The following is a 14,260-nucleotide window of genomic DNA, read 5'->3' on the forward strand; positions in this document are numbered from 1 at the left end:
AAAGTTGAAGGGTTTTATCAAAGGTAAGTTTTTTTTTTTAATGGAGAGTGGGGTTTTCACGTTATAAGAAATTTGGTTGAGTGATCAATATAATATTAATTTATAATAGTTTTGCATATTTTAAATATTTTTCAGAATAATTAATATAACAACACCCGTTCGTAGATAATCTTTGAAGATTTCACATAGTGAGTTATGCATAATTTAAAAAATAATTAATGGGAAATCAGGAACTGGATAATCTTCAATGATCCCACATAGTAAATCGAGCATAGTTTACGGTCATGTTTGCAAGGACACTATAGATGGATCAGTAGAAGTTGGTATTACACACCACATTGAATAACTAAAAGGAAATTGAAAACTATATTCAAATACATAATTAAGCTCAAAGAGTAATTAACGGAAAATCGAATACTTTATGCAAATGCAATAAACTAAACTCCAAAAAGTAATTAACTAGAAATCGGAAACTGAATGCAATTGCATTAAACTAACGTCAGAGAATAACTAATGGAAATTAGAAATTGGATGCAAATCCTTGAAAAATATTTAATGGAGAATCGTAAACGGTATGCAAATACATCAAACAAATCTAAAATAATAATTAATGGGAAACCAGAAATTGGATGCAAATGCATTGAACTAAACTCAAAAAATAATTAACAGAAAATCAAAAATTGAATGCAACTGCATTGAACTAACCTCATAGAATAATTGGTGGGAAATCGGAAACTAAATGCAAATGCATTGAAATAATCTCAAAGAATAATTAACGGGAAATCAGAAACCGGATATAATTAACATCGAACTAACTTTAAAGCATAAATAATAAAAAACTATATGCAGATGTATTGGACTAACCTTAAAGAGTTGTTAACGGAAAATTGGAAACTGGATCCAAATGCAATGAACTAATCTCAGACTAATTAACGAAACATTGAAAAATGGATGAAACTGCACTGAACTAACCTAAATGAATAATTAACAGGAAATTATAAATTTGATATAACTGTATTGAACTAACCTCAAAAAATAATTAACGGGAAATCAGAAACTTGATGCAAATCCATTGAACTAACCTCAAAGAATAATTAACATAAAATCGAAAATTGGATGCAACTGCATTGAACTAACTTCAAAGAATAATTAACGGAAAACCAAAAACTAGATGCAACTGCATTAAACTAAAATCATAGATTAACTAACGGAAAATCAGAAATTGGATACAAATGCATTGAAATAACCTAAAAAAATAGTTAACTGGAAATCAAAATGCATTGCACTGACCTCAAAGCATAAATGTCCGCTTCTTTAGCCTTCTCACATGAGTAATTATGAGTAATTAGGAACCCAAAACGAAAGTGAGTTTATAAAAGCAGACTCTTACATGTATGCAAACTGTATAGAAATTGTAAACTATCGAACTAACCTAGAAAAATAATTAACAGAAAATCAGAAACTGGATGCAGATGTATTGAACTAACCTCAAAGAGTAATTAATTGGAGATTGGAACTTAGAAGCAAATGCAATGAACTAATCTCAAATACTAATTAACAAAACATCGAAAACTGGATGCAACTGTACTGAATTAACATTAATGAATAACTAACGGGAAATCATAAAGTGGATGCAATTGCACTGAACTAACCTCAAATAATAATTAATGAGAATTTAGAAACTGGTTGCAACGTACTACATTAAACTAACCTCAAAGAATAATTAATAGAAAATCAAAAACTTGATGCAAATGCATTGAACTAATAACACTAAAACATATTATATGTAGGGGGAATAAATGTCTCGACAAATATAGTTTTGCATTTTAAGTAGTGTTTATCATAATTCTTTTATTGTGATTGGGAATGTCTTGCTATTCAAGTAGCTTCAATATTATCTTCGCCACATTGGGCATTCTCACAAAACTTCAATCAAACTTATATTGTTAAACCTAACAATAAAAAGAAGTCGATGAGTTTTATCAAGGTTTGATGCTTCTTTTTTATAGAGAGTGATGCAAGAAATTTAAATGAGTAATTAATATAATTTTCATATCTCATAGCTATGCATAGTTGCTAATACTTTTTAGAATAATATAGTATAACGACACCTATTCGTAGGACGCGTTTGCTACAACCACATTACTGCGAATCTTGCCAATCTCTAACTTTACTCAAATTCACTCTATATTTTGGATCGGCTACACCAATTCGGTTGCCTACGTACCCATCTCGGGATCAAGCCGCCGTAGTTCACCTCTCTTTCCTCACCCTTCTATGCCTCCATTGATTGCCCCCCTTTTCTTCCTCCCTCCTTTCCTTTTTATATCCCTCTCTTAGGTTTTACTCATGGGGCATAGTATGGTCCTGGGCCTATTCTCTGGGCCCAATACATACTATGGTATGGGCCTTATCTCTTGGGCCAGTACTTATGTGATGCATCCCTGAATATGGCTACTACATTTGCCCCCTCTTGGGTTCGGCGATGATGACGACGGCGGACCCGAGAAGTCTTCAAACTTTCTTGTCTCTCTCTTTGAACTCTAGATATCCACAGTATCCTCTGATTGTACGTAGTTTTCTCCTCCTCAGGACATTTCATATCCATGTACTCTGCTACTGGACCGTATGTATGTGAAGTACTCAATCCATCAGTTCTCGTTCATATACCCCATTAACGTATCCACGAAGGATCTCATCCCCTTCGCTCTCTCCATTCAACTCGATACAATGCTCACAATGTGTCTCAACCCAGCTATAAGCTCTCTTTCATAGAACTCACTACTATGTCCGCGAAGTGTCTCACCTCAGCCAACATCTCTCTTTCCGAAAACTTACAACTATGTCCGTGAAGTGTCTCAGCCCTGTCATAATCTCTCCTTCACATAACTCACTTCTATATCCGCAGAGTGTCTCACCCTTTCATTTCCCTTTTCCTAGGACTCAATTGTCTCATCCCCTTCACTCTCTCTCTTCAACTCAATACAATGCCCACGATGTGTCTCAACCCAACCAGCATCTCTCACATAGAACTCACTACCATATCAGCGGTATGCCTCCCCCAGCCACCTGCTCTCCTTCTCGGAACTCAATGCCCTATCTGCGGAGTGTATCACCTTAGCCACCATCTCTCCTTCAGAGAACTCACCACTATGTCCGCGGAGTGTCTCAGCCCTGTTATAAGCTCTCTTTCACATAACTCACTACTATATCCACAGAGTGTCTCACCCTTTCATTTCCCTTTCGTTGAACTCAACTGTCTCATCCCCTTCGCTTTCTCTCTTCAACTCAATACCATGCCCACGATGTGTCTCAACCCAGCTAACACCTCTCACATAGAACTCACTACCATATCAGCGGTATGCCTTCCCCAGCCACCTGCTCTCCTTCTCGAAACTCACTGCCCTATCTGCGGAGTGTATCACCTCAGCCGCCATCTCTCCTTCAGAGAACTCACCACTATGTCTGCGGAGTGTCTCAGCCCTGTCATAAGCTCTCCTTCATAGAAATCCCTATCATGTCCAGCGGAGTGTCTCACCCTTTCATTTCCTTTTCATAGGACTCAACATTATATCCACCAAGGGTCTCATCCCCCTTGCACTTATTCATGGAATTCGATATCCCGTCAGCAAAGGGCCTCCTCCCCTCTATTTCTCTTTTGTAGAATTCAATAGTATTGTTCCTTCTGGAACTACGGCTCGCAGAGGGCTCAACCCCCCCCCCGTCTCTACTCTGAAGTGGAGTCTATTGAGGGGCCACTCTGTTTGCCACCAAGTCTGATTAGGACCTCTTGTCCGCAGAGGGCACATCCCCCCTGCTATCTCTGCTATGGAGTGGAGTCTGATGAGGGGCAACTCTGCTTACCCCAGGTTTGACTCGGATCTCATGTCCGCGGAGGGCTCATCCCCCCCGCTGTCTTTGCTCTGGAGTGGAGAGTCGGATGAGGGGCAACTTCGGTTTGCCCCGGGTTTGACTTCGGATCTCATGTCGGTGAGGGGGGCTCCTGCCTGCGGGTGGAGGGGAGATGATGAGGGGTAACTCTGCTTGCCCCCAGGTTTGACTCGGATCTCATGTCGGAGGGCTCACCCCCTTGCTCCGCTTAGGGTGGAGTCGATGAGGAGCAACTTAGCTTGCTCCCATGTTTGATTCAGATCTCATGTCCCAAGATATCTCTTGTATCTCGACCTCCACGGCTCAACCGGGCCTCGGGGCTGCTCTCTTTGACCCTGCTCTTTGCCTTCCTTTCGTCTCCGCGGAAGGGTTCATCCCACTCCGCGGGCTCGCTCGGGCTCTCGCCTGCTGGGGCTCTCTCATTGCCCTGTGTATCTCTAGCATCTCTGATCCGCGAAGGGGTGATCCCACTCCGTGGGCTCGACCGAGTTGTCGCCAGTTGGGGCTCTTTCATTACTCCACGTATCTCTAGCATCTCTGATCCGCGGAGGGCTCATTCCATTTCGCGGGCTCGACCGGGTTGTCATCGGTTGAGGCTCTCTCATTGCCCCATGTATCTTTAACATCTCTGATCCGCAGAGGGCTCATCCCACTATGCGGGCTCGACCGGGTTGTTGCCGATTGGGGCTCTCTCATTGCCCCATGTATCTCTAGCATCTCTGATCCGCGAAGGGCTCATCCCACTCCGTGGGCTTGACTAGGTTGTCGCCGGTTGGGGCTTTCTCATTGCCCCATGTATCTCTAACATCTCTGATCCGCGGAGGGCTCACCCCACTCCGCGGGTTCGAGCGGGTTGTCGCCGGTTGGGGCTCTCTTATTGCCCCATGTATCTCTAGCGTCTCTGATCCGCGAAGGGCTCATCACACTCCGCAGGCTCGACCGGGTTGCCGCTGGTTGGGGCTCTCTCATTGCCCCATGTATATCTAGCGTCTCTGATCCGCGGAGGGCTCATCCCACTCCGCGGGCTCGACCGGGTTGCCGCCGATTGGGGCTATCTCATTGCCTCATATATCTCTAGCATCTCTGATCCGTGGATGGCTCATCCCACTCTGCAGGCTCGACCGGGTTGTCGCCGGTTGGGGCTCTCTCATTGCCCCATGTATCTCTAGCGTCTCTGATCCGCGGAGGGCTCATTCCACTCCGCGGGCTCGACCGGGTTGCCGCCGGTTGGGGCTCTCTCATTGCCTCATATATCTCTAGCATCTCTGATCCGCAGAGGGTTCATCCCACTCCGCGGGCTCGACTGGGTTGTCGCCGGTTGGGGCTCTCTCTCGGGTCCGTAGAGGGCTCATCCCACCCCGCACTCATTCGGATAGCCCCATGACATATCCGCGAAGGGTCTTCTCGAACCCCTCCGCTCTCCTTCGGAATGCACATCCGGGAACAGCTCAACCTGCCCCATGTTTGATTCAGACACGAGGGTCCGCGGAGGGCTCATCCCCCGCGACTCGTTGGATAGCCCCACGACATATCCGAAGGGTCTTCGAACCCTCCGCTCTCGCCGGAATGCACATCGGGAACATTTCGGTCGCCCCATGTTTGATTCGAACACGAGGGTCCGCGGAGGGCTCATCCCCCCGCACTCATTCGGATAGCCCCACGACATATCCACGAAGGGTCTTCTCGAACCCCTCCGCTCTCCTTCGGAATGCTTATCCGGGAACAGCTCAGCCTGCCCCATGTTTGATTCGGACACGAGGGTCCGCGGAGGGCTCATCCCCCCGCACTCATTCGGATAGCCTCACGACATATCCACGAAGGGTCTTCTTTAACCCCTCCGCTCTCCTTCGAAATGCACAACCAGAAACAGCTCAGCCTACCCCATGTTTGATTCGGACACGAGGGTCCATGAAGGGCTCATCCCCCCCCCGTTCTCTGGCGTAGAGGCAGCTCGTCTCTATCTCTTCCCACATAAGATCAGACCCAACATCCTCTAGTAAATATATATGTGCGGATAAATTCTCAAGGCATTAGAGATAATAGTGTACATGTATGTAACTCAGTGCAAAGATATCACGCCCTTAATGTGAACTGTAACTCACCACTACATAGAGATACCAGCAGACTCCGAGATTCCCCGTATAGCTAGTACAGGGCTCGACCCTGGTCTTACTTAAGGTTCTATCATGCAATAAACCTTTAATGCATAAAGTACACTCTTTGATGACAATATAGTATGTGCATATAAGGTAGTAAATGAGGTGAGATGGATCTATCTCTCAATACCAACTAAATCTCAACTCTGTTCCACGGTTCCGCGGATCCGCGGATCTTTCTCTTTCTCTGTAACCTGAAACTTTCATATCTGAGTGTTTCGACCCCCACCTACGTGGCAAACGTCCATTAGTAGGGGTCTCTATTTTATTCATTTAATCAACAGGGCTAAAGCCCAATTCGCAATATCATGGATCAATGTACAGGCCCATTAACTCATGTGTCTAGGGCTGAACCTTAGCCACATGGCTTGCCACTAATGTACGTTGATTTATGTCCAGATTCATTTCTTATCAAAGAGATAGTTATCAGTTGACAGTTATACTCTATCACAATTACTCAAGATACAAGATTACTTGAGCTACAAGGACTCTCTACTCTACCTCTATAAATATCAAACTATTTTTCATAAGGAACTACGTGGAAACTTGATCCCTAGAGAATAGATCTTGGGTACGTAGGCAGCCATTATTTGGTTCAGTTTCATCTCCCCCAACATCAAAATCCTCTGTTTATTAGTGCGTTCATCACCATTGCTCTCGTTGTGTTGAAGCAGTTTACTGCCGAAACATAATTGGCGCGTCGTGGGGAATAGAGAATTCATTATCACGTGAAACAATCAAGATGGTAAGCACAAGAAGCGTAAGACCAAATAGTCAACATATTCCTCCTTAATAACAAGAATCGCAACCCTCGAATTCAAATCGGCCGATGCATGAACCGTTGAACAATCAAGTTGCTCCTAGTAGTAGGATCAATTCTCAACATCCGATCAGAAGTAAGAACCGCCACCCCTCGCCCTCCAAAAGGCGATACAAGTGCCGCCTAACCTTAACAGCCTTTGCAACAAGAAAATCGACAAGTCGGTAATCCTCCATGCGGTCCGTCGTCCATGTCGATCCTTGGTTGACATGGATATGGACGTGGAGATCACTCTCACGCCAACTAGCGGAAAAGGTGATAGTAACAGCCAATTCACCCCTAATACGGTTGAGCGGGAGTTACGACGAGTCAAAAATTTAAATAGGAATTTGAGAAGGAAGCTGGCAAAGAGGCAAAGGTCGGTGGACAATGTTGCAAATTCAACAACATCAAGGCGACCACGAAGGGACGCAGGCCATTCCAGTGTATGGGACCGTCTTGACAATCCACTTCGTCGTCCTCAGCAACATGCTATTTCTCAAGCACAATCAACCAGTGCACGCTCTAGGAGTAATGACCCTATTACCCGTACTTATGGGGAGAATCGGATTGGCAGGGATAACTACTACCCTAGACATGTCCGATCTCAAAGGGAAGATTTACCTCTGAGAAGCAATTTCAGGGAAGACCGCCATCCGAGATATGTCCGACACGACTGGGAAGGCGGGAATCCCAGACAAGAGCAACAAAACATGGAGAAGTGGTATAATTATTCCGACCACCCGGCCAAGGGTGACTACCGGCCTAGACAGGCTGGTTACAGGGATAGACAAAGACAATCACCGGTCGGAGCTGATCGTGGGTACCGCCAAAGATCTCTAACTCCAATAAGAGATAATGGAAGGTATCCGTCTCCACATGGGCACGACCGGGGGCGTCCAGTTGTTCGAGCCAATACTTTAACTCTAACAGAACAACAGCTGAAAGAGTTGATTGCAAAAGAACTTAACGATAGAGAGTCAAGGGATGTAAGAACGAAAAACTTGACAGTCAATGATGGCGTACTTGATAAGTTTTCGGTCGACATTCAAGAAGCTTACCACCATCCCGACTTCAAACAACCCGATTTTGAACTTTATGATGAGTCGGAAGGAGATCCTGGCTTGCATGTTCTATCGTTCAAAAATAAGTTGGTGTTATGGGGTGGAGATGATCCACTCATATGTAAGCTCTTTCCATCGACTCTAAAGGGAGAAGCATTACGCTGGTTTAGTGAGTTGCCTTCAAGATCAATCCACCAATTCAATGAACTAGAAAATCAGTTTGTTAATCGTTTCCGCCACAATTGCAAGACGCCAAAGGATGTCGACTCGCTTCTAAACATCAAGCAACAACGTGACGAGAAGTTACGTACTTTTGTTACTAGGTTTCGAAAGGCAGCAGCAGATGTTCCAGAAGTTTCTGATGGGATGCTTCTTTTCGCCTTTAAAGAAGCATTATATTATGAAAGAGACAGAAGTTCGAACTTCATTGTAAGGGATCTTTACCACTCTCTAATTAAATATGTCCCTAAAACTCGATACGATCTGTATGTTAGGGCTGAACAACACATCCGTATCGAGGAGAACTTATCGGCGAAAGCAGCAAGGGACAAAGATATTCGGAGTAAAGATTTTTCTGAGAGCAAAAATTTTAAGCCGAAGCAAGGACAATCAGATCAACAACATAACGATGGAAAGAATGACAGTCAGAAGCAAGTCAATTTCAATCGTGATGGAAAAACTCTACCTGAGCTAAAACTGACCCCGCTCAATGCCAAGTACTCTGTTATATATGAGAAGTTGAAAAGTGGGAATCTTCTTTCCCCGCCTTATCCACTTTCAGAAGATACCAAAGTGACAAGGGACAAAGCTTTGTGGTGTAAATTCCATAATGACTATGGCCATGAGACAGAACTTTGTCACTCTCTCCAGGGTCGGATTCAGAAATTAGTGGAGAAAGGACTTTTAAATGAATATCTTATTAAAAACTCTCAACAGGCAGTTGCTGCAACTTATGAGCATGTCATTAATGTTTCCCATTCTCATGTTGAGTCTCTTTCCAAAAGTCAGAGTAAGAATCAAAAGCGTTTGAAAGTTAGTTATGTTGGTGAGTTTAACCGTATCAACAAAGTCGATTTTGTCAAAGGAATCCAGACCGAAACTTCTGAAGAAGAGCCCCTCCGATTCACTGATGATGATCTCCGTGGTGTATATCACCCTCACTATGACGCAGTTATAATTTCTGTGTCTATAGGTGCTTCTCGTGTTCAACGGGTAATGATCGACACAGGGGCCACTTCCAACGTCATTTTCAGTGGATGTTATTCTCAAATGCAACTTCGCGAGGGTATGATCATCACCGAAGACAATCCTATCATCGGTTTTGACGGGACAACATCTTCAGCGGTTGGAAGAATTACCTTACCAATCAAATTAATGAACAAAGAAGTTGAGCTCGATTTCTTATTGATGGACTGTCGATCCCACTATAACGCAATTTTGGGTAGAGATTGGATACATTCCATGGGGGCTGTAGTCTCCACATTTCATCGATTGTGTCAAGTTCCCATTTCTCGGGCATATTTGCAAGGTTCAGAAGTGACCGGTATCTGCCCATTCCTGTCATGACAAAGCAATGGATGACTATAAAAAATCTGAAGTTCGAGGTAATACGATCCTTGCAAGTGCCCTGCCCAAGTTACAGTTACCAAGCGGCGTGCCCTCCATCTATAATATTGAGGCTCATGTGCAAGGGCCGCCGACAGTGGATCGACTTTTGGAAGTGCAAGTAGGAGATTCAGCAGAAGAAACCACTTTTATTTCACTTTGAACTTTTCGGCGATAGAACAACAAGAGTTGGTTTCCTTTACAGTGAAATAAAGCGCATTATCTTCGCTTTGGAAAATTGAGGAAATGCGAGGGAATAGACCATACATTTTTGTCATAAACTTGACATTGATCCAAGTTTCAGGCCAGTTCGCCAAAAACCAAGAAGAATGGCACCTGATCGGAAGCTCAAAGTTAAAGAGGAGATTGATAAGCTACTTGCGGTTAACTTTATCCGACGAGTTACTTACCCGAAATGGCTTGCTAATGTCGTCGCAGATTGCCAAAAAGAACGGACAAATCAGAATTTGTATTGATTTTACAAACCTTAACGCAGCTTGTCCGATTCATCCGTATCCATTGCCACGAATTTCGAACTAGTGGATGCCACCGGGATTCCAACGCCTATCTTTCATGGATGCTTCTTCGTGGTACTACAGATCTCTTTGAATGTTGATGACCAAGAGTTCACCGCTTTCATTACCGACCAAGGCATTTTCTGCTATTAATCGTTATGCTTTTGGTCTGAAAAATGCCGGTGCAACCTACCAAAAGCTTGTCAATACAATTTTTTCCGATCTGTTGGGGATAATAATGGAGGCTTATATTGATGATATAGTCATTAAATCGAAGCTTACTGGTGATCATCTTTCCGATCTTCAACTTGTTTTTGATAGGCTTAACAAGTATAACATGAGACTCAATCCCGCCAAATGTTCTTTTGGCCTCTCTTCTGGAAAATTTCTGGGATACCTCATGACTCGTAGAGGTATTGAGGCTAATCCTGATCAGATCCGTGCCGTTATTGATATGCCATCACCAAAAAATAAGAAGGAAATTCAACGGCTTACTGGTCGGCTTGCCGCTCTTCATAGATTTATTTCTAAATATTCCGATCGTTGTCATCCCTTCTTCCAGACTTTAAAGGGGGCAGCAACTTGGAACATTGATTGTGAGATGGCATTGCAACAACTGAGGAAATACTTGGTCAGTCCGCCTATATTGACAAGTCCTTCAACGGGTCAACCGATTGGCATGTACCTAGCAGCTACAACTCAAGCTGTTAGTGCTGTTCTTTTTGTCGATGATGGTAGACCCGTCTTTTTTATCAGTAAGACATTAACCGGAGCTGAGTCTCGTTATTCAAATATGGAAAAAATGGCACTTGCATTGGTTCATGCCGCTCGTCGGTTAAAACCATACTTCCAGGGGAGGTTGGTCAGAGTTTATACTAAGTATCCCTTACGCAAGATCTTTCGTAATGCACAGGAATCAAGCAGATTAGCCGAATGGGAAAGTTATCTTAGTGCATATAGCATTGTCTTTGAAAAAGTCGTTGCTGAAAAAGGACATGCTCTAGCTTTTTGATAGCTGATTTTCCAATTGATGATTCTCCTATTGACGATTTCTTGCGCCAAGAAGAATCTATGGAAGACATACGCCACCAATAAGCGGGGCGGCGAAGACCAACTTGCGAACGCAATTCCTAATCCAATTGACCTATGGATTGTTTATTCAGATGGCTCCCATAATAAATCTGGGTCTGGAATTGGATGCGTTTTTGTTAAACCCGACGGAGAGAAGATTGAGAAATCTGTGCGACTTGGTTTCGCCGCTTCAAATAATGAAGCTGAGTATGAGGCTGCCGTTTGTGCCTTGAGAACAGCTTTGAAACTGGGGGCGCGAAAGCTCCAGTTATACACGGATTCTCGCCTTGTAGCCAATCAGTTTGGCGGGTCTTTTGAAGCAAGAGATGACCGTATGGCGGCTTATCTTGGTTTGATACATAGCCTTGCTCAACAATTTGATAGCATCTCTATCACTCAAAGACCCCGAAATGACATACGTCATGCTGATTCATTGGCTTATCTATCTGCCGCCGTTAGAAGCGAAGAGTCAAGACAAATCACTGTGGAGTTCCAGAAAGAGCCAAGCATTGCCTTTACCGAAAAAGAATTGCATGACTTGTATGTACATGAAAGCAATTACTTGTTTTGTTTTGTATGCTAAAATAAATCGACCCACGTATAATCGCACCAATCATGACTCAAAAGCGGAAAAGGGAGATGGAAAATTCACAACATGAACATACTTTGGATCTTCCATTAGAATCTGTAGATCCATTTGTTCCTCCTGAATTCGCTCCCGAAACAGATAGTGAGTTGGTACATGAAGCAGATGATAGTCCTGAAGTTCCCGATATGATACTATCAGAGCCACTGATGATCTCCTCCGCGTTAAGATTACGCGTCTTCCTTATATCCACTACTTGCAAGTTTCTTCGCTTCCGCCAGAACCAAAACTCGCTGAAAGAATCAAACGCGATGCATGGAAGTTTTTGGTGATATCTGTTACTGACGGAAGTTTGCAATTATATCGCAAAGGCTCAGACTTAAACCCTATGTTGCGATGCCTCTCAAAACAGGAAGGACTTCAAGTTTTGGAAGAGATTCACTCCGACTTATGCGGAAGCCACTCCAAAGGTTTAGTTTAGCTCATAAGGCTATGACACAGGGCTATTGGTGGCCAGAGATGCAAAAGGATGCAAAACACCTATCTGAGAGGTGTGGGCCATGCCAAAAGCATGACAATATGAGTAAAATCCCTGTTACTGAGTTGCATCCCATGCTAAGCCCATGGCCATTTGCCAAGTGGGGTTTAGACATTATTGGCCCTTTACCTAAAGCTCCAGGTAGTATACGATTCCTTCTTGTGGCAACCGATTACTTTACCAAATGGGTAGAAGCAAAGCCTTTGGTCCAGATCCATGCTTCCAATGTCAAAATGTTTTTGTGGAGAAATATTGTTTGTCGTTTTGGCATCCCTCGCTGCACTTGTATCGGATAATGGTAAACAATTCGATCTTTGAAGAAATTAAATGGGTTCCGTGCTAATTTGAAGATACGGCATAACTTCTCCGCGACCTTATCATCCCAAGCCAATGGCAATGGGGGCCGAAGCCACCATAATAAGGTTATTTTGGCCAACCTAAAAGGCGTTTGATCGGGCGCCAAAGGAAATTGGGTCAAGGAGTTACCACTGTCTTGTGGGCTTATAGGACATCGCCAAAATATTCAACTGCATTATCACCTTTTAACCTTGCATATATGGTGCTGAAGCTGTCTTACCTACAGAACTGATTTCCAGTACATCTCGGTCAGTTGCGGTTGAAACAGGTTCCAATGACACTACTTTGGCTCAGTCAAAAGCTCTTATTGATGAGGTTCGTTCTGAGGGACTACAACAGCTTATTAAGTATCAAGCTGACATGAAACGGAACTACGACAAGAAGATCCGTCCTAAGTCTTTTGCTCCTGAAGACTGGGTTCTTTGTAGAAACCCAAAGCTTATAGAATCAGGAAAGTTTGGCGAAAATTGGCAAGGACCCTACATCATAGATCGTCCAGCATCTAAGGGGTCATATTTCCTCCGTACTATTTCGGGAAGAATAATAGAGAAGCCATGGAATGCTTACCACCTTCGCAAGTTTTACCGTTAGGAAATTTTTTGCAATTTTACATTACTCCATCAATAACAAATCTATCCATCTATGTAGTTCGTTCTATTTTATCCATCAATAAAGCATTCAACATCCATTCTCTTAGTTTGGTTGTCATTTTACATTTCTCTATTCATCTGTACTTTTACTTTCAACAATGTCATTCATTAACGTTCATTCTAGGGAGGTCATTCATATTATGCCTTTTTCAGTCCAAGTAAGTCGCATTCATACCTACTTGATGGAAATCCTAGTCAATAAGATGGTTATTCTTGCTCGGAACAATTATTGCAATACTCCCACAATACAATATCCGTGCTAAATCCACTACTAAGGCAATGGCATTGTATTTTAGTTTGGTCCCAGTGCACGGGTGACGACTTTGAACTTGTGACAACTCCAACAGTTGTCAGGTCGTGCTTCACGTTCGGTACAAATATTTTAACACCTGAATAGCTAGGTTCATGGAGGACGATCATGTCCCCTTTGCCTTTCAATAACTTTCTCCAATGGTTTTATATTGGGAGGTTTTTCTCTCTACATGGGGGCGTCTCGTTCTTTTACATTCATAAATCAACAAAACTAAGTTTTATACAGAGACAAAGACATTCACGTTTTCATGCTTGCTTTGCCGGATGGATCCAAGAAATCAGCACCACAGCACCGGTAGCGATATTAGGCTCATACCACCCGGTGGCTTAACTCGTCGGTCAAAGTTCATTCTACACTAGATGCACGGGGTCCCACTGCATTGTAAGGAAAAGAAGATGGGGGCATCCGAAAGTCCACCACCGCCAGCAGGAAGGTACCGTACCAAAAGAAGTTTTAGATTGAGAAAAAGACTGGATTCTGTACTTCAGAGGGATTGCATAAAGGCAGTAGCATACGGACAAGCACACATCTTGAACTAAGGTTTTTCCAATACAGGCGCCATCACTATCGTTTGCACCACTTTTTCTTTCTCATCAGCTCATGTCCGACATCAATCCATACACCAACACCACCAGTGTTATGTCATCTCCACATGATCAATACAATGATTCCTGCGAAAGGAGTTCAACAGTCCAACGCCCATAAAAAACCCACG

This window comes from Coptis chinensis, chromosome 5, assembly GCF_015680905.1.
Source record: "Coptis chinensis isolate HL-2020 chromosome 5, ASM1568090v1, whole genome shotgun sequence".
NCBI classification, from domain to species: domain Eukaryota; kingdom Viridiplantae; phylum Streptophyta; class Magnoliopsida; order Ranunculales; family Ranunculaceae; genus Coptis; species Coptis chinensis.